This window comes from Oncorhynchus nerka, unplaced genomic scaffold (genome assembly GCF_034236695.1).
Source record: "Oncorhynchus nerka isolate Pitt River unplaced genomic scaffold, Oner_Uvic_2.0 unplaced_scaffold_981, whole genome shotgun sequence".
Taxonomy (NCBI): Eukaryota; Metazoa; Chordata; class Actinopteri; order Salmoniformes; family Salmonidae; genus Oncorhynchus; species Oncorhynchus nerka.
The window spans coordinates 43085-64213 of record NW_027040312.1 but is presented as its reverse complement, the minus strand read 5'-3'; the positions used below and the strand labels follow the sequence as shown (position 1 = coordinate 64213).

The 21129-nt window shown below is 47.0% G+C and overlaps 1 protein-coding gene across 1 annotated transcript in view; it reads left to right on the top strand.

Moving 5' to 3' along the window:
• Positions 1–21129, top strand: part of LOC135570326 (zinc finger CCHC domain-containing protein 7-like) — a 126244-nt gene that overhangs the window by 89375 nt on the left and 15740 nt on the right. The gene's annotated exons all lie outside the window — the stretch shown is intronic.

Below are 21129 nucleotides of genomic sequence, written 5' to 3'. Positions count from 1 at the left end.
GAGAGGGAAATTACCTGGAGAGAGAGAGAGGGAGAGAGGGAAATTACCTGGAGAGGGAGAGAGGGAAATTACCTGGAGAGGGAGAGCGAGGGAGAGCACGGTTATGACCTGCATTCTTTATTCAGACTAAATTAATTTCTCTAAAGATCAGACACGCGTCTGTCAGCATTAAGACCACAGCGCCCCCATCAGGCCACTGGAGGCACAGCACCCCCATCAGGCCACTGGGGCACAGCACCCCCATCAGGCCACTGGAGGCACAGCACCCCCATCAGGCCACTGGGGACACAGCACGAGTCACATCAGAGAGAGAGAGAGAGTGTGGGGGGTTCATTACAGAGCAGGTGATTGGTTCAGGTACATCAGTACAGAGCAGGTGATTGGTTCAGGTACATCAGTACAGAGCAGGTGATTGGTTCAGGTGTATCAGCGTGCAGGCGATTGGTCTTCTTTAGATAGTGGTGGTGACAGCTGTGTGTGTGTTCATTGATCGCTCCCTCATCAGGCATAGGTGTGCACAGCAGTGGTTCCTCTCCTCGTAGTGATGTCAGTTTATTGATCTCATTCCAGAGGGGGAAGAAGAGGGTGGTGTGTGTGTGTGTGTGTGTGTGTGTGTATATTGATCTGGTCCCAGGGCTGTGTGTTGATGGGTGCCGCCACATTACACACACAGACAAAGCTGTTCCACACACACCTCCCTTCAGAGGGCACTGTTTATCTCACTGTCTCCGTCCATCAGGCCACAGGGGTCCAGCCCCTCCACCATCATCCTCTACATATCCCACCACCGCACCAACCCTCTACAATCCCCTCCAGAGAACCCTCTACATATCCCCTCCACCGTACAGAGCAGGTGATTGGTTCCAGGTACATCCCTACAGAGCATATCCCCTCCACCGTACATCAGTACATATCCCCTCCATTGGTTCTACATATCCCTCCACATTGGTTCAACCCTCTACATCCCCTCAGCAGGTGATTGGTTCAGGTGTATCACATATCCCCTCCATTGGTCAACCCTTAGATAGTCTGGTCCACTGTGTGTGTGTTCCACTTGAACGCTCTCTACATATCTCCTCCTCAGGGAGAACCCTCTGTATCCCCTCCACTCCAGTGGTTCCCCTCTCCATATCCTCCAGTGAACCCTGTCATATCTGATCCCCTCCACCGTCCAACCCTCTACAATCCCCTCCCTCCACCAGCCAACCCTCTACATATCCCTGTGTGTGTGTATATATCCCCTCCCTCCACCGTGCCAACCCTGTGTATCCCCTCCACCATGCCAACCCACATTACTCCACACAGACAAAGCATATCCCTCCACCATGCCAACCTCCACATATCCTCTCCACCATGCCAACCCCTCTGTTTATCTCTCCCTCCACCGTGCCAACCCTCTACATATCCCCTCCACCATCCAACCCATCTACATATCCCCTCCACCGTGCCAACCCTCTACATATCCCCTCCACCGTACATATCCCAACCCAACCCTCTACATATCCCCTCCACCGTACCAACCCTCTACATATCCCCTCCACCGTACCAACCCTCTACATATCCCTCCCCTCCACCGTACCAACCCTCTACATATCCCCTCCACCGTCCAACCTCCATATCCGTCCACCAACCCTCTACATATCCCCTCCACCGTGCCAACCCTCTACATATCCCCTCCACCGTGCCAACCCTCTACATATCCCCTCCACCATGCCAACCCTCTACATATCCCCTCCACCGTGCCAACCCTCTACATATCCCCTCCACTCCACCGTGCCAACCCTCTACATATCCCCTCCACCGTGCCAACCCTCTACATATCCCCCTCCACCGTGCCAACCCTCTACATATCCCCCTCCACCGTGCCAACCCTCCATATCCCTCCACCATGCCAACCCTCTACATATCCCCTCCACCGTGCCAACCCTCTACATATCCCCTCCCCTCCACCGTACCAACCCTCTACATATCCCCTCCACCATGCCAACCCTCTACATATCCCCTCCACCATGCCAACCCTCTACATATCCCCTCCACCATGCCAACCCTCTACATATCCCCTCCACCATGCCAACCCTCTACATATCCCCTCCACCGTACCAACCCAACCTCTACATATCCCCTCCACCATCCACCATGCCAACCCTCTACATATCCCCTCCACTGTACCAACCCTCTACATATCCCCTCCACCGTACCAACCCTCTACATATCCCCTCCACCGTGCCAACCCTCTACATATCCCCTCCACCGTGCCAACCCTCTACATATCCCCTCCACCATGCCAACCCTCTACATATCCCCTCCACCATGCCAACCCTCTACATATCCCCTCCACCATGCCAACCCTCTACATATCCCCTCCACCGTACCAACCCTCTACATATCCCCTCCACCATGCCAACCCTCTACATATCCCCTCCCCTCCACCGTGCCAACCCTCTACATATCCCCTCCACCATGCCAACCCTCTACATATCCCCTCCACCGTGCCAACCCTCTACATATCCCCTCCACCGTGCCAACCCTCTACATATCCCCTCCACCGTGCCAACCCTCTACATATCCCCTCCACCGTACCAACCCTCTACATATCCCCTCCACCGTACCAACCCTCTACATATCCCCTCCACCGTACCAACCTCTACATATCCCCTCCACCGTACATATCTACATATCCCCTCCACCGTGCCAACCTCTACATATCCCTCCACCGTGCCAACCCTCTACATATCCCCTCCACCGTGCCAACCCTCTACATATCCCCTCCACCGTGCCAACCTCTACATATCCCCTCCACCATGCCAACCCTCTACATATCCCCTCCACCGTACCAACCCTCTACATATCCCCTCCACCATGCCAACCCTCTACATATCCCCTCCCCTCCACCGTACCAACCCTCTACATATCCCCTCCCCTCCACCGTGCCAACCCTCTACATATCCCCTCCCTCCACCGTGCCAACCCTCTACATATCCCCTCCACCATGCCAACCCTCTACATATCCCCTCCACCATACCAACCCTCTACATATCCCCTCCCTCCACCATGCCAACCCTCTACATATCCCCTCCACCGTGCCAACCCTCTACATATCCCCTCCACCATGCCAACCTCTACATATCCCCCTCCCCTCCACTGTCCCTCCCTCCAAACCCTCTACATATCCCCTCCACCATGCCAACCCTCTACATATCCCCTCCACCGTGCCAACCCTCTACATATCCCCTCCCCTCCACCGTACCAACCCTCTACATATCCCCACCATGCCAACCCTCCACCACTGCCAACCCCCCTCCCCTCCACTGCCAACCCTATCCCCTCCACCATGCCAACCCTCTACATATCCCCTCCACCACTGTGCCAACCCTCTACATATCCCCTCCCCTCCACTGTACCAACCCTCTACATATCCCCTCCACCATGCCAACCCTCTACATATCCCCTCCACCGTGCCAACCTGTCTCTTACATATCATTATAATGTCCTCCCCTCCACCGTGCCAACCCTCTACATATCATCCTCCCCATCCACCGTGCCAATAATGTCCTGTCCTGGTTTATATAGAGTATGGATCATTATAATGTCCTCCCATCCACCGTTTATATCCACCAATAATGTCTCTACATATAATGTCCTGGTTTATATAGAGTATGGATCCCTGGTTTATATAGAGTATGGATCCATTATAATGTCCTGGTTTATATAGAGTATGGATCTTATAATGTCCTGGTTTATAGAGTATGGATCATTATAATGTCCTGGTTTATATAGAGTATGGATCATTATAATGTCCTGGTTTATATAGAGTATGGATCATTATAATGTCTCTGGTTTATATAGAGTATGGATCATTATAATGTCCTGGTTTATATAGAGTATGGATCATTATAATGTCTCTGGTTTATATAGGTTCATTATAATGTCTCTGGTTTATATAGAGTATGGATCATTATAATGGATCATTATAATGTCCTGGTTTATATAGAGTATGGATCATTATAATGTCTCTGGTTTATATAGAGTATGGATCATTATAATGTAGAGTATGGATCATTATAATGTCTCTGGTTTATATAGAGTATGGATCATTATAATGTCCTGGTTTATATAGAGTATGGATCATTATAATGTCTCTGGTTTATATAGAGTATGGATCATTATAATGTCTCTGGTTTATATAGAGTATGGATCATTATAATGTCCTCTTTATGTCCTTATAATGTCCTGTTTATATAGAGTATGGATCATTATAATGTCTCTGGTTTATATAGAGTATGGATCATTATAATGTCTCTGGTTTATATAGAGTATGGATCATTATAATGTCCTGTCCTTTATATAGAGTATGGATCATTATAATGTCTCTGGTTTATATAGAGTATGGATCATTATAATGTCCTGGTTTATATAGAGTATGGATCATTATAATGTCCTTTTATATAGATATGGATCATTATAATGTCCTGGTTTATATAGAGTATGGATCATTATAATGTCTCTGGTTTATATAGAGTATGGATCATTATAATGTCCTGGTTTATATAGAGTATGGATCATTATAATGTCCTGGTTTATATAGAGTATGGATCATTATAATGTCTCTGGTTTATATAGAGTATGGATCATTATAATGTCTCTGGTTTATATAGAGTATGGATCATTATAATGTCTCTGGTTTATATAGAGTATGGATCTCTGGTTTATATATAATGGATCATTATAATGTCTCTGGTTTATATAGAGTATGGATCATTATAATGTCTCTGTCCTGGTTTATATAGAGTATGGATCATTATAATGTCTCTGGTTTATATAGAGTATGGATCATTATAATGTCCTGGTTTATATAGAGTATGGATCATTATAATGTCTCTGTCCTGGTTTATATAGAGTATGGATCATTATAATGTCTCTGGTTTATATAGAGTATGGATCATTATAATGTCTCTGTCCTGGTTTATATAGAGTATGGATCATTATAATGTCTCTGGTTTATATAGAGTATGGATCATTATAATGTCTCTGGTTTATATAGAGTATGGATCATTATAATGTCTCTGGTTTATATAGAGTATGGATCATTATAATGTCTCTGTCCTGGTTATATAGAGTATGGATCATTATAATGTCTCTGGTTTATATAGAGTATGGATCATTATAATGTCCTGGTTTATATAGAGTTGGATCATTATAATGTCTCTGGTTTATATAGAGTATGGATCATTATAATGTCTCTGTCCTGGTTTATATAGAGTATGGATCATTATAATGTCTCTGGTTTATATAGAGTATGGATCATTATAATGTCTCTGTCCTTATAATGTCCTGTTTATATAGAGTATGGATCATTATAATGTCTCTGGTTTATATAGAGTATGGATCATTATAATGTCTCTGGTTTATATAGAGTATGGATCATTATAATGTCCTGGTTTATATAGAGTATGGATCATTATAATGTCTCTGGTTTATATATGGATCATTATAATGTCCTGGTTTATGGATCATTATAATGTCTCTGGTTTATATAGAGTATGGATCATTATAATGGTCCTGGTTTATATAGAGTATGGATCATTATAATGTCTCTGGTTTATATAGAGTATGGATCATTATAATGTCTCTGGTTTATGTCTCTGGTTTATATAGAGTATGGATCATTATAATGTCTCTGGTTTATATAGAGTATGGATCATTATAATGTCTCTGTTTATATAGAGTATGGATCATTATAATGTCTCTGTCCTGGTTTATATAGAGTATGGATCATTATAATGTCTCTGGTTTATATAGAGTATGGTCTCTGGTTTATATAGAGTATGGATCATTATAATGTCTCTGGTTTATATAGAGTATGGATCATTATAATGTCTCTGTCCTGGTTTATATAGAGTATGGATCATTATAATGTCTCTGTCCTCTGGTTTATATAGAGTATGGATTATAATGTCATTATAATGGATCATTATAATGTCCTGGTTTATATAGAGTATGGATCATTATAATGTCTCTGGTTTATATAGAGTATGGATCATTATAATGTCCTGAGTATGGATATATAATGTCCTGGTTTATATAGAGTATGGATCATTATAATGTCTCTGGTTTATATAGAGTATGGATCATTATAATGTCTGGTTTATATAGAGTATGGATCATTATAATGTCCTGGTTTATATAGAGTATGGATCATTATAATGTCCTGGTTTATATAGAGTATGGATCATTATAATGTCCTGGTTTATATAGAGTATGGATCATTATAATGTCTCTGGTTTATATAGAGTATGGATCATTATAATGTCCTGGTTTATATAGAGTATGGATCATTATAATGTCTCTGTCCTGGTTTATATAGAGTATGGATCATTATAATGTCTCTGTCCTGGTTTATATAGAGTATGGATCATTATAATGTCTCTGGTTTATATAGAGTATGGATCATTATAATGTCTCTGGTTTATATAGAGTATGGATCATTATAATGTCCTGGTTTATATAGAGTATGGATCATTATAATGTCTCTGGTTTATATAGAGTATGGATCATTATAATGTCTCTGGTTTATATAGAGTATGGATCATTATAATGTCTCTTATAATGTCTCTGGTTTATATAGAGTATGGATCATTATAATGTCTCTGGTTTATATAGAGTATGGATCATTATAATGTCCTGGTTTATATAGAGTATGGATCATTATAATGTCTCTGGTTTATATATGGATCATTATAATGTCTCTGTCCTGTTTATGGATCATTATAATGTTATAATGTCTGGTTTATATAGAGTATGGATCATTATAATGTCCTGGTTTATATAGAGTATGGATCATTATAATGTCTCTGGTTTATATAGAGTATGGATCATTATAATGTCTCTGGTTTATATAGAGTATGGATCATTATAATGTCTCTGGTTTATATAGAGTATGGATCATTATAATGTCTCTGGTTTATATAGAGTATGGATCATTATAATGTCCTGGTTTATATAGAGTATGGATCATTATAATGTCTCTGGTTTATATAGAGTATGGATCATTATAATGTCTCTGGTTTATATAGAGTATGGATCATTATAATGTCTCTGGTTTATATAGAGTATGGATCATTATAATGTCTCTGGTTTATATAGAGTATGGATCATTATAATGTCTCTGGTTTATATAGAGTATGGATCATTATAATGTCCTGGTTTATATAGAGTATGGATCATTATAATGTCTCTGGTTTATATAGAGTATGGATCATTATAATGTCTCTGGTTTATTATAATGTCTCTGGTTTATATAGTATGGATCATTATAATGTCTCTGTTTATATAGAGTATGGATCTTATAATGTTTATATAGAGTATGGATCATTATAATGTCTCTGTCCTGGTTTATATAATGAGAGTATGGATCATTATAATGTCTCTGTCCTGGTTTATATAGAGTATGGATCATTATAATGTCTGGTTTATATAGAGTTTCATTATAATGTCTCTGGTTTATATAGAGTATGGATCATTATAATGTCTCTGGTTTATATAGAGTATGGATCATTATAATGTCCTGGTTTATATAGAGTATGGATCATTATAATGTCTCTGGTTTATATAGAGTATGGATCATTATAATGTCTCTGTCTGGTTTATATAGAGTATGGATCATTATAATGTCTCTGGTTTATATAGAGTATGGATCATTATAATGTCTCTGGTTTATATAGAGTATGGATCATTATAATGTCTGGTTTATATAGGATCATTATAATGTCTCTGGTTTATATAGAGTATGGATCATTATAATGTCTCTGGTTTATATAGAGTATGGATCATTATAATGTCATTATAATGTCTGGTTTATATAGAGTATGGATCATTATAATGTCTCTGGTTTATATAGAGTATGGATCATTATAATGTCCTGGTTTATATAGAGTATGGATCATGGATCATTATAATGTCTCTGGTTTATATAGAGTATGGATCATTATAATGTCTCTGGTTTATATAGAGTATGGATCATTATAATGTCTCTGGTTTATATAGAGTATGGATCATTATAATGTCCTGGTTTATATAGAGTATGGATCATTATAATGTCTCTGGTTTATATAGAGTATGGATCATTATAATGTCCTGGTTTATATAGAGTATGGATCATTATAATGTCTCTGTCCTGGTTTATATAGAGTATGGATCATTATAATGTCTCTGGTTTATATAGAGTATGGATCATTATAATGTCTCTGGTTTATATAGAGTATGGATCATTATAATGTCTCTGTCCTGGTTTATATAGAGTATGGATCATTATAATGTCTCTGTCCTGGTTTATATAGAGTATGGATCATTATAATGTCTCTGGTTTATATAGAGTATGGATCATTATAATGTCTCTGGTTTATATAGAGTATGGATCATTATAATGTCTCTGGTTTATATAGAGTATGGATCATTATAATGTCTCTGGTTTATATAGAGTATGGATCATTATAATGTCTCTGGTTTATATAGAGTATGGATCATTATAATGTCATCTAATGTCCTGGTTTATATAGAGTATGGATCATTATAATGTCTCTGGTTTATATAGAGTATGGATCATTATAATGTCTCTGGTTTTTATATAGAGTATGGATCATTATAATGTCATTATAATGTCTGGTTTATATAGAGTATGGATCATTATAATGTCTCTGGTTTATATAGAGTATGGATCATTATAATGTCTCTGGTTTATGTCTCTGGTTTATATAGAGTATGGATCATTATAATGTCTCTGGTTTATATAGAGTATGGATCATTATAATGTCTCTGGTTTATATAGAGTATGGATCATTATAATGTCTCTGGTTTATATAGAGTATGGATCATTATAATGTCTCTGGTTTATATAGAGTATGGATCATTATAATGTCTGGTTTATATAGAGTATGGATCATTATAATGTCTCTGGTTTATATAGAGTATGGATCATTATAATGTCTCTGTCTCTGTTTATATAGAGTATGGATCATTATAATGTCTCTGTCCTGGTTTATATAGAGTATGGATCATTATAATGTCTCTGGTTTATATAGAGTATGGATCATTATAATGTCTCTGTCCTGGTTTATATAGAGTATGGATCATTATAATGTCTCTGGTTTATATAGAGTATGGATCATTATAATGTCTCTGGTTTATATAGAGTATGGATCATTATAATGTCTCTGGTTTATATAGAGTATGGATCATTATAATGTCTCTGGTTTATATAGAGTATGGATCATTATAATGTCTCTGTCCTGGTTTATATAGAGTATGGATCATTATAATGTCTCTGTTTATATAGAGTATGGATCTGGTTTATATAGAGTATGGATCATTATAATGTCTCTGTCCTGTTTATATAGAGTATGGATCATTATAATGTCTCTGGTTTATATAGGATCATTATAATGTCTCTGGTTTTATGGATCATTATAATGTCTCTGTCCTGGTTTATATAGAGTATGGATCATTATAATGTCTCTGTCCTGGTTTATATAGAGTATGGATCATTATAATGTCTCTGTCCTGGTTTATATAGAGTATGGATCATTATAATGTCTCTGTCCTGGTTTATATAGAGTATGGATCATTATAATGTCTCTGGTTTATATAGAGGATATGGATCATTATAATGTCTCTGGTTTATATAGAGTATGGATCATTATAATGTCTCTGGTTTATATAGAGTATGGATCATTATAATGTCTCTGTCCTTTATATAGAGTATGGATCATTATAATGTCTCTGGTTTATATAGAGTATGGATCATTATAATGTCTCTGGTTTATATAGAGTATGGATCATTATAATGTCTCTGGTTTATATAGAGTATGGATCATTATAATGTCTCTGGTTTATATAGAGTATGGATCATTATAATGTCTCTGGTCCTTATTTATATAGAGTATGGATCATGGATATAGAGTTATAATGTCTGGTTTATATAGAGTATGGATCATTATAATGGATCATTATAATGTCTCTGTCCTGGTTTATATAGAGTATGGATCATTATAATGTCTCTGTTTATATAGAGTATGGATCTGTCTCTGTTTATATAGAGTATGGATCATTATAATGTCTCTGTCCTGGTTTATATAGAGTATGGATCATTATAATGTCTCTGTCCTGGTTTATATAGAGTATGGATCATTATAATGTCTCTGGTTTATATAGAGTATGGATCATTATAATGTCCTGGTTTATATAGAGTATGGATCATTATAATGTCTCTGGTTTATATAGAGTATGGATCATTATAATGTCTCTGTCCTGGTTTATATAGAGTATGGATCATTATAATGTCTCTGGTTTAGTGGTTTATAGAGAGTATGGATCATTATAATGTCGGGGCAGAGTTTATATAGAGTACATTATAATGGGGCAGATAATGTGTCGGACAGAGGGACAGATAATGACGGACAGAGTATGATGATGGTTTATAGAGTATGGATCATTATAATGTCAGAGTGACGGGCAGAGTGACGGGCAGAGTGACGGGCAGAGTGACGGGCAGAGTGACGGGCAGAGTGACGGACAGAGGGACGGGGCAGAGTGACGGACAGAGTGACAGAGTGACGGGCAGAGTAATGTCGGGCAGAGTGGTTTATAGACGGGCAGAGTGACGGGCAGAGTGACAGAGTGACGGGCAGAGTGACAGAGTGACGGGCAGAGGACAGAGTGACCTGGGCAGAGGGACAGAGTGACGGGCAGAGGGACAGAGTGAATGGCAGAGTACAGAGTGACGGATCAGATGACGGGCAGAGTCCGGGCAGAGTGACGGGCAGAGTGGACGGGCAGAGTGACGGGCAGAGTGACGGGCAGAGTGACAGAGTGACGGGCAGAGTGACAGAGTGACGGGCAGAGTGACAGAGTGACGGGCAGAGTGAAGGGCAGAGTGACGGGCAGAGTGCCAGACCGTTGTAGTGGTGGTGGTGATGTTTGTTTCACTGTGGGGTAACATCGCCCCTGTGTGGTCAGAGAGCGTACTGCAGGGTCTCAACCTGGGGAGGCTGTTGGTCTCTTTGTCCTCTGTCTCTCTCTCTCTATATATATCTTTCTCTCTCTCTCAATTCTCTCTTTGTCTCTCTCTGTCTCTCTCTGTTTGTCTCTCTCTCTCTTATGTCTCTCTCTCTGTCACTCTGTCTCTCTCTCTCTCTCTATATATATATCTTCTCTCTCAATCACTCTCTGTTTCTTTTGTCTCTCTCTCTCTTTGTCTCTCTCTGTGTCTCATTATCTGTCTCTCTCTCTGTCTCTCTCTGTCTGTGTCTCTCTCTGTGTCTCTCTATCTGTCTCTCTCTCTGTGTCTGTCTCTCTCTCTCTCTCTCTCTCTCTCTCTGTCTCTCTGTCTCAATTATCTCTGTCTCTCTCTCTCTCTCTGTCTCTCTCTGTCTCTCTCTCAATTAAATTCTCTCTCTGTCTCTCTCTCTGTGTCTCTCTATCTGTCTCTCTCTCTGTGTCTCTAATGTCTCTGGTTTATATATCTGTCTCTCTCTCTGTGTCTCTCTCGCTGTCTCTCTCTCTCCGTCTCTGTCTCTCTCCCTCTCAATTAAATTCTCTCTCTTCTCTGTCTCTCTGTCTCTGTCTCTCTCTCTCTCTCTCTCTCTCTCTCTCTCTCTCTCTCAGAGAAACAGGGTTTAACATCCTGACAGACCAGAGACCCTCCCCCCCACCACATGTCCTTACAACCTGTCACACCCTGTCAAGGGAAACCTCTCTGGTCTCTATAATGTGTTTCAATAGATATTCAATAACCTACAAATTGATTTAAATAGATTATCCTATATCCTATTTTCCACTCTGCATACTGTGACCAGATTACCATGAAAGACCGATTTCTGTGTGTGTGTGTGTGTGTGTGTGTGTGTGTGTGTGTGTGTTTCACCGCAGTTCTGTCTGTTGTGTGTGTGTCATTTAGCAGACGTGGGGTGTGAGCATTTACAAATGGTGTTCTTCTGTGAATCAAATGATCATTATCATTCCTAGAGGCTGGGGGATCCTCCTCTCCTCCATCCCCTTCTCTCTCTCTCTCTCTCCTTCCCTCTCCTCTATCCCCTTTGTCTTCTCTCTCTCTCTCTCCTTCCCTCTCCTCTATCCCCTTCTCTCTCTCTCTCTCCTTCCTCTCTCCATCCCTCTCCTCTCCTCCCTCTCCTCTCCTCCATCCCTCTCCTCTCCTCCTTCCTCCTCCATCCCTCTCCTCTCCTCCATCCCTCTCCTCTCCTCCATCCCTCTCCTCTCTCTCCTCCATCCCTCTCCTCTCCTCCTCCATCCCTCTCCTCCATCCCTCTCCTCTCCTCCATCCCTCTCTCTCATCCCTCTCCTCTGTCCATCTCTCTCTCTCCTTCCCTCTCCTCCTTCCCTCTCTCTCTCCATCCCTCTTCTCTCCTCCATCCCTCTCTCTCCTCCATCCCTCTCTCTCTCCTCCTCCCTCTCCTCTCCTCCTTCCCTCCTCCTCCCTCTCCTCCTCCATCCCTCCTCTCCTCCATCCCTCTCCTCTCCTCCATCCCTCTCCTCTCCTCCATCCCTCTCCTCCTCCTCCATCCCTCTCCTCTCCTCCTTCCCTCTCCTCCATCCCTCTCCTCTCCATCCATCCCTCCCTTCCTCCATCCCTCTCTCCTCTCCTCCATCCCTCTCCTCCATCCCTCTCCTCTCCTCCATCCCTCTCTCTCTCCTCCTTCCCTCTCCTCCATCCCTCTCCTCTCCTCCATCCCTCTCCTCTCCTCCATCCCTCTCCTCTCTCCTCCTCTCCTCCATCCCTCCTCCATCCCTCCTCCTCTCCTCCATCCCTCTCTCTCCTCCATCCCTCTCTCTCCTCCTCCCTCTCTCTCCCTCCATCCCTCTCTCTCTCCTCCATCCCTCTCCTCCATCCCTCTCTCTCTCCTCCATCCCTCTCCTCTCCTCCATCCCTCTCCTCCATCCCTCCATCCTCTCTCTCTCCTCCTTCCCTCTCCTCCATCCCCTTCCTCCCTCCTCCATCCCTCTTCTCTCCTCCATCCCTCTTCTCCTCCATCCATCCCTCCCTCTCCTCCTCCCTCTCCTCTCCTCCTTCCCTCTCCTCTCTCCTTCCCTCTCCTCCATCCCTCTCTCTCCTCCATCCCTCTCCTCTCCTCCATCCCTCTCCTCTCCTCCATCCCTCTCCTCTCCTCCATCTCTCCTCCATCCCTCTCCTCTCCTCCATCCCTCTCTCTCTCCTCCTTCCCTCTCCTCCATCCCTCTCCTCTCCTCCATCCCTCTCCTCCATCCCTCCTCTCTCTCCTCCATCCCTCTCTCTCCCATCCCTCTCCTCTCCTCCATCCCTCTCCTCTCCTCCATCCCTCTCTCTCCTCCATCCCTCTCCTCTCTCCCTCCTCCATCCCTCTCCTCTCCTCCATCCCTCTCTCTCTCCTCCATCCCTCTTCCATCCCTCCTCCTCCTCTTCCCTCTCCTCTCCTCCATCCCTCTCTCTCCATCCCTCTCCTCCCTCCCTCTCTCTCCTCCATCCCTCTCTCTCTCCTCCATCCCTCTTCTCTCCTCCATCCCTCTCTCTCTCCACCATCCCTCTCTCTCCTCCATCCTCTCTCTCTCCATCCTCCTCTCATCCTCTCTCTCTCTCTCTCCTCTCCTCCATCCCTCTCTCTCTCCTCCATCCCTCTCTCTCCTGGTTCCCTCTCTCTCTCCACCTTCCCCAGTGGTCTCCTCTTCTCCTTCCTCCATCACATCCTGGGGAGAATTACACCCAGTGGTAGGGGTCCTGGGAGAATTACACCCAGTGGTAGGGGTCCTGGGGAGAATTACACCCAGTGGTAGGGGGTCCTGGGGAGAATTACACCCAGTGGTAGGGGTCCTGGGGAGAATTACACCCAGTGGTAGGGGGTCCTGGGGAGAATTACACCCAGTGTGTGGTAGGACTCAGGTAGCAGACAGAGGAGGAGGGGGTGAGAGTCAGGTAGCAGACGGAGGGGGAGTGAGGACTCAGGTAGCAGACGGAGGAGGGGGAGTGAGGACTCAGGTAGCAGACAGAGGAGGGGGACTCAGGTAGCAGACAGAGGAGGGAGGGGGAGAGAGGACTCAGGTAGCAGACAGAGGAGTGAGGACTCAGGTAGCAGACGGAGGAGGGGGGGGAGTGAGGACTCAGGTAGCAGACAGAGGAGGAGGGGGGGAGTGAGGACTCAGGTAGCAGACGGAGGAGGGGGAGTGAGGACTCAGGTAGCAGACAGAGGGGGGGACTCAGGTAGCAGACAGAGGAGGGAGGGGGAGAGAGGACTCAGGTAGCAGACAGAGGAGGGGGACTCAGGTAGCAGACAGAGGGGAGGACTCAGGTAGCAGACAGAGGGGAGGGGACTCAGGTAGCAGACAGAGGAGGGGGATTCAGGTAGCAGACAGAAGGGGGGAGTGAGGACTCAGGTAGACGACAGAGGGGGGACTCAGGTAGCAGACAAGGGGGGACTCAGGTAGCAGACAAGGGGGGGGGGCTCAGGTAGACGACAGAGGGGGGGACTCAGGTAGACGACAGAGGGGGGGCTCAGGTAGACGACAGAGGGGGGACTCAGGTAGCTGACAGAGGAGGAAACTGAAGACTTAAATGCCATTTATAGAAGGTCAAGTTGAAACCCAATCCGGTCCATGCATCAAATACCGGTATATAGTCAAATACGCTATACCACCCAGCCCTCGTGTGTGTGTGTGTGTGTGTGTGTGTGTGTGTGTGTGTGTGTGTGTGTGTGTGTGTGTGTGTGTGTGTGTTGGGTATAACAGTGTGGGCTTTAGGATTAACAGGGCTTTGCCTCCAGCCAAACCAAGAAGCCGAAGAGAGTACAGCTTAGTGTGTGTGGTGTGTGTGTGGTGTGTGTGTGTGTGTGTGTCGCTACGGATGGCTGGTTGTGTCCACACCGACTGAACATTCCGTGGACTTTATTGGTCCGTCCGGCCCATGGGGGATCCAACATGGCCGCCGTGGTGTTTCTGTCTGAAATCTGACATGGCCGACCTCCTCCTTCACCCCAATGGAACGGTGGAACTACAGAAATGAACTTCACATCCTGAATACAAAGAGTTATTTTTGGGGCAAATCCAACACAAACGCATGACTGAGTCCCACTCTTCGTATGTTCAAGCATGGTGGTGGCTGCATCATGTTATGGGTATGCTTGTCATCGGCAAAGACAAGTTAATTTTTTGGGGGGGTTATTGTATGTAGATGGGTGAGAGAAAAAATCAATTGAATCCATTTTGACTTCGGGCTGTAACAAGGGAAATGTAGAATAAATCTAGGGGTATGAATACCTTCTGAAAGCGCTGTATCTGCTTTCGTACTTTTTCGTACTGGTCCCCCGTTGGGAATCGAACCCACAACCCTGCTGTTGAAAGTACCATGCTCTACCAACTGAACCCCACGGGACCTTTCACCGTTGGGGAATCATACCCATTATACTGCTGTCCCAAAAGTCTCAAATCAGTCTCTGGTTTGTTACAAGAAGAACATGAAAACCTCTCACCCCCCCTCACCCTGACCTCTCACCCCTCCTCACCCTGACCTCTCACCCCCCTAACCCTGACCTCTCACCCCCCCCCTCACCCTCACCCTGACCTCTCACCCCCTAACCCTGACCTCTCACCCCCCCCCTCACCCTGACCTCTCACCCCCCTAACCCTGACCTCTCACCCCCTCACCCTGACCTCTCACCCCCTAACCCTGACCCACCCCCTCACCCCCTCCTCACCCCTGACCTCTCACCCCCCTCACCCTGACCCCTCACCCTGACCTCTCACCCCCTCACCCTGACCTCTCACCCCCTCACCCTGACCTCTCACCCCCTGACCCTGACCTCTCACTCACCCTGACCTCTCACCCCCCTCACCCTGACCTGTCACCCCCTCTCCCTGACCTCTCACCCCCTCACCCTGACCTCTCACCCCCTCACCCTGACCTCTCACCCCCTCACCCTGACCTCTCACCCCCCCACCCTGACCTGTCACCCCCTCACCCTGACCTGACCTCACCCCCTCTCCCTGACCTCTCACCCCCTCTCCCTGACCTGTCACCCCTCTCACCCTGACCCCTCACCCCCCTCACCCTGACCCCTCACCCCCTCACCCTGACCTCTCACCCTGACCTCTCACCCCCACCCTGACCTCTAACCTGAAAAAAACCTCTCACTCACCCTGACTCTCACCCCTCACCCCTCACCCCCTCACCCTCACCTGTCACCCCCCTCACCCTGACCTCTCTCCCCCCTCAGCCCTCACCCACCCTCACCCTGACCTCTCCCCCCTCACCCTGCCCTCACCCCCTCTCCCCCTCTCACCCCCTCACCCCTCTCTGACCCCCTCAGCCCTCACCCATCACTCCCCCTCAGCCCTCACCCATATCATCAGCCTGACCCATAGCTCCCCCCTCAGCCCTCACCCTTCTCTCCCCCTCAGCCCTCACCCATATCTCACCCCTCAGCCCTCACCCATGATCATCAGCCCTCACCCATAGCTCCCCCTCACCCCCTCACCCATATCTCAGCCCTCACCCTTCTCTCCCCCTCAGCCCTCACCCTTCTCTCCCCCTCAGCCCTCACCCATATCATCAGCCCTCACCCATTGCTCCCCACAGACCTCACCCATATCTCCCCCCACAGCCCTCACCCATATCTCAGACCTCACCCTATCTCCCCCTCATCCTCACCCATATCTTAGCCCTCACCCTTCTCTCCCCCAGCCCTCAACCTTCTCTCCCCCTCAGCCCTCACTCATATCTCCCCCTCAGCCCTCACCCATATCTCCCCTACAGCCCCCCATATCTCCCCCTCAGCCCTCAACCTTCTCTCCCCCCTCAGCCCTCACCTTCACTCCCCTACAGCCCCATATCTCCCCCTCAGCCCTCAACCTTCTCTCTCCCCCTCAGCCCTCACCCATATCTCCCCCTCAGCCCTCACCCATATCTCCCCTACAGCCCCCCATATCTCCCCCCTCAGCCCTCAACCTTCTCTCCCCCTCAGCCCTCACTCATATCTCCCCCCTCAGCCCTCACCCATATCTCCCCTACAGCCCCCCCCCATATCTCCCCCTCAGCTTCAGACCCTGAAGATAGGGAGCGGAATGAGAGAGGGAGGGGTGGAGGTTTATCCCCTTAATTAATATTGTCTGAGACAGACAAACATACACAGAGAAGCTATGACTGTCGTTATCACCGGTTGATGGGATCGCATTTCTATTCTCTATTTCTGTCTTTGGTTCTTTCTCTTCTTCTGCTGAATCAGAGTTTGGAGATAAGAGGAACCCAAGGTCAGAGAGAGAGAGAGAGGGAGAGAGAGAGAGAGAGGAGAGAGAGAGAGAGAGAGCCCTCAGAGAGAGGGGGAGAGAGAGAGGGGAGAGAGGGAGAGAGGGGAGAGACAGAGAGAGACAGACAAACAGAGAGAGAGAGACAGGGAGACAGAGAGAGACGAGACAGAGAGACAGAGGAGAGAGAGGGAGAGAGAGAGGGAGAGAGAGAGAGAGGGGAGAGAGAGAGAGAGGGGGAGAGAGACAGAGGGAGAGACAGGGGGAGAGAGAGAGAGAGGAGAGAGAGAGAGAGAGAGAGAGACAGAGAGACAGAGAGAGAGAGGGAGAGAGAGAGAGAGACAGAGAGGGGGGAGAGAGAGAGAGAGAGAGGAGGGGAGAGAGAGGGGGAGAGAGAGAGAGAGGGGGGAGGGGAGAGACAGAGAGAGAGGGGGGAGAGAGAGAGAGAGGGGAGAGAGAGAGAGAGGGGGAGAAACACAGAGGGGAGAGAGACAGGGGAAACAGAGAGAGGAGGAGAGGTTGACAGAGCGGGAGAGCAAGAGAAGAGAGAAAGAGACCTACAGCCAATTTACATGAGAGATGAGCTGGATGGGGTGAAGGGGGTCGGGACATGGGGCTGTGATCTCCTAAAGAGTGTGTGTTTGTGTGTGTGTCTTTGTGATGGAGATGGGGCCAGCCGGCCGGCCGGTGTGACCTGATAATGCCATGCCTCTCTAATAGCATTCATCCTCTCTGTCCTGAAACTACTCAAGTGGAAAAGAGAGGGAGGGAGAAAACCAGGGTGTGGAGATGGGGGGGTATAAAGCAGAGAGGAAGGAGGGGAGGGGGAGGAGATGGGGGGGTATGAAGCAGAGAGGGAGGATGAGATGAGGGAGGGGGAGGAGATGGGGGGAGGGAGATGGGGGGATATGAAGCAGAGAGGAAGGAGGGGAGGGGGAGGAGATGGGGGGATATGAAGCAGAGAGGAAGGAGGGAGGATGAGATGAGGGAGGGGGAGGAGATGAAGCAGAGAGAGGGGGGAGGATGAGATGAGGGAGGGGGAGGAGACGGGGAGGATGAGATGAGAGAGGAGGGGAGGGGGAGGAGATGAGAGAGGGGACGGGGAGAGGAGGGGAGGGAGGGGGAGGAGGGGAGAGGAGGGGAGGAGGGAGGAGAGATGGGGAGGGGAGAGGAGATGGGGGAGGATATGAAGCAGAGAGGAAGGGGGAGGATGAGATGAGGGAGGGGGAGGAGATGGGGGGGGGGGATAGATGAGAGAGAGGAGGGGAGAGGAGAGGAGGGGAGGGGGAGGAGATGGGGGGAGGATAGGGGGAAGCAGAGAGAGGAGGGGGAGGATGAGATGAGGGGGGGAGGAGATGGGGAGGGGGGGAGGAGATGGGGGGGATAGATGAAGCAGAGAGAGGGAGGGGGAGGATGAGAGAGGGGGGAGGGGAGGGGAGGAGATGAGAGAGGGAGGGGGGAGGAGATGAGGAGAGGGAGGGGGGGGAGGAGATGAGAGAGGGGAGGAGATGAGAGAGGAGGGGGAGGAGATGAGAGAGGGAGGGGGAGGAGATGAGAGAGGGAGGAGGGGAGGAGAGAGAGAGGGAGGGGGAGATGAGAGAGGGAGGGGGGAGAGGAGGGGAGGGGGAGGAGATGAGAGGGAGGAGAGAGAGAGGGAGGGGGAGGAGATGAGAGAGGGAGGGGGAGGAGATGAGAGAGGGGGGGAGGAGATGAGAGAGGGAGGAGGGAGGAGATGAGAGAGGGAGGAGGGGGGATGGAAGGGAGGAGGGATAGAGATAATAGAGAGGGACGGGGAGAGGATTGGGAGGAGGATGATTTGCAATCAGGACCAGGGAGAGGGAGAATGGAGAGAATAGGGAGGGATGAGGAGAGGGGGAGGATGGATGGATGGAGTGAGGGATGAGGGGGGAGAGAATAGGGAGGGAGGAGATGAGGAGAGGATCAGAGAGAGAATGGAGAGAATAGGGAGGGATGAGGAGAGGATGGATGGATGGATTGAGGAGTGAGGAGTGAGGGATGAGGGGGGAGAGAATAGGGAGGGATGAGGAGAGGGGGAGAGAATCGAGAGAATGGGGAGGGGTGAGAAGAGGAGGGAGGGATGGGGGGGGAGAGAATAGGGAGGGGCTTTGATATATTAGGTTTATGAGACGTGTGGGGAATCAGGGGCGGTGTGAAATAGTTGACCACGCTTGTCTCAGAGCGATGCTGAAATAGTTGACCACGCTTGTCTCAGAGCGATGCTTGAAATAGTTGACCACGCTTGTCTCAGAGCGATGCTGAAATAGTTGACCACGCTTGTCTCAGAGCGATGCTGAAATAGTTGACCACGCTTGTCTCAGAGCAGTGCTGAAATAGTTGACCACGCTTGTCTCAGAGCGATGCTGAAATAGTTGACCACGCTTGTCTCAGAGCAGTGCTGAAATAGTTGACCACGCTTGTCTCAGAGCGATGCTGAAATAGTTGACCACGCTTGTCTCAGAGCGATGCTGAAATAGTTGACCACGCTTGTCTCAGAGCGATGCTGAAATAGCGATGCTGAAATAGTTGACCACGCTTGTCTCAGAGCGATGCTGAAATAGTTGACCACGCTTGTCTCAGAGCGATGCTGAAATAGTTGACCACGCTTGTCTCAGAGCGTGCTGAAATAGTTGACCACGCTTGTCTCAGAGCAGTGCTGAAATAGTTGACCACGCTTGTCTCAGAGCAGTGCTGAAATAGTTGACCACGCTTGTCTCAGAGCGATGCTGAAATAGTTGACCACGCTTGTCTCAGAGCGATGCTGAAATAGTTGACCACGCTTCAGAGTCCACGCTTGTCTCAGAGCAGTGCTGAAATAGTTGACTGTCTCAGAACAGTGCTGAAATAGTTGACCACGCTTGTCTCAGAGCGATGCTGAAATAGTTGACCACGCTTGTCTCAGAGCGATGCTGAAATAGTTGACCACGCTTGTCTCAGAGCGATGCTGAAATAGTTGACCACGCTTGTCTCAGAGCAGTGCTGAAATAGTTGACCACGCTTGTCTCAGAGCGATGCTGAAATAGTTGACCACGCTTGTCTCAGAGCAGTGTGAAATAGTTGACCACGCTTGTCTCAGAGCGATGCTGAAATAGTTGACCACGCTTGTCTCAGAGCAGTGCTGAAATAGTTGACCACGCTTGTCTCAGAGCGGTGTGAAATAGTTGACCACGCTTGTCTCAGAGCGATGCTGAAATAGTTGACCACGCTTGTCTCAGAGCGGTGTGAAATAGTTGACCACGCTTGTCTCAGAGTGGTGTGAAATAGTTGACCACGCTTGTCTCAGAGCGATGCTGAAATAGTTGACCACGCTTCAGGCCTCTAATCTATTATAACGATTGGATGACTTTGGGGAATTTCGGTTAACAACAATTTGATGTTTTTCCATTTTTGCGTTAGCTAACTTTATTCCAATGTTTTCATCATTCGGTGATATTTATTCCCGCTTGTCATTATCTATGGGGGGGCATTCAGTTGTGGTTTAGAAAACAGTTCATGTGGCGGGGCTCTGAGACGTGCCTCGCCAAGTGTACGACCGCCAGGGGCCGGGGGTAACGGGCGCTGCCTAGCAACGAGTTGTAGAGCGTAAGTGTGAGCCAATGGCCTCTCAGCTTCACAGATACATTTCCATACTAAATAAACCGCCATCGTGACGAGGTTGGTTGGCGGGAAAATTAAAAGGTTGAGGCTCAGTCGCCGGAAATACCTTTTCATATAGAAAGAAAAGTCTGCAAAAAACTAAATGTATCCTGTAAGACTAAGTCAGGTCCTGTATCTCTCCCCCTCCCAGACTAAGTCAGGTCCTGTATCTCTCCCCCCCAGACTAAGTCAGGTCCT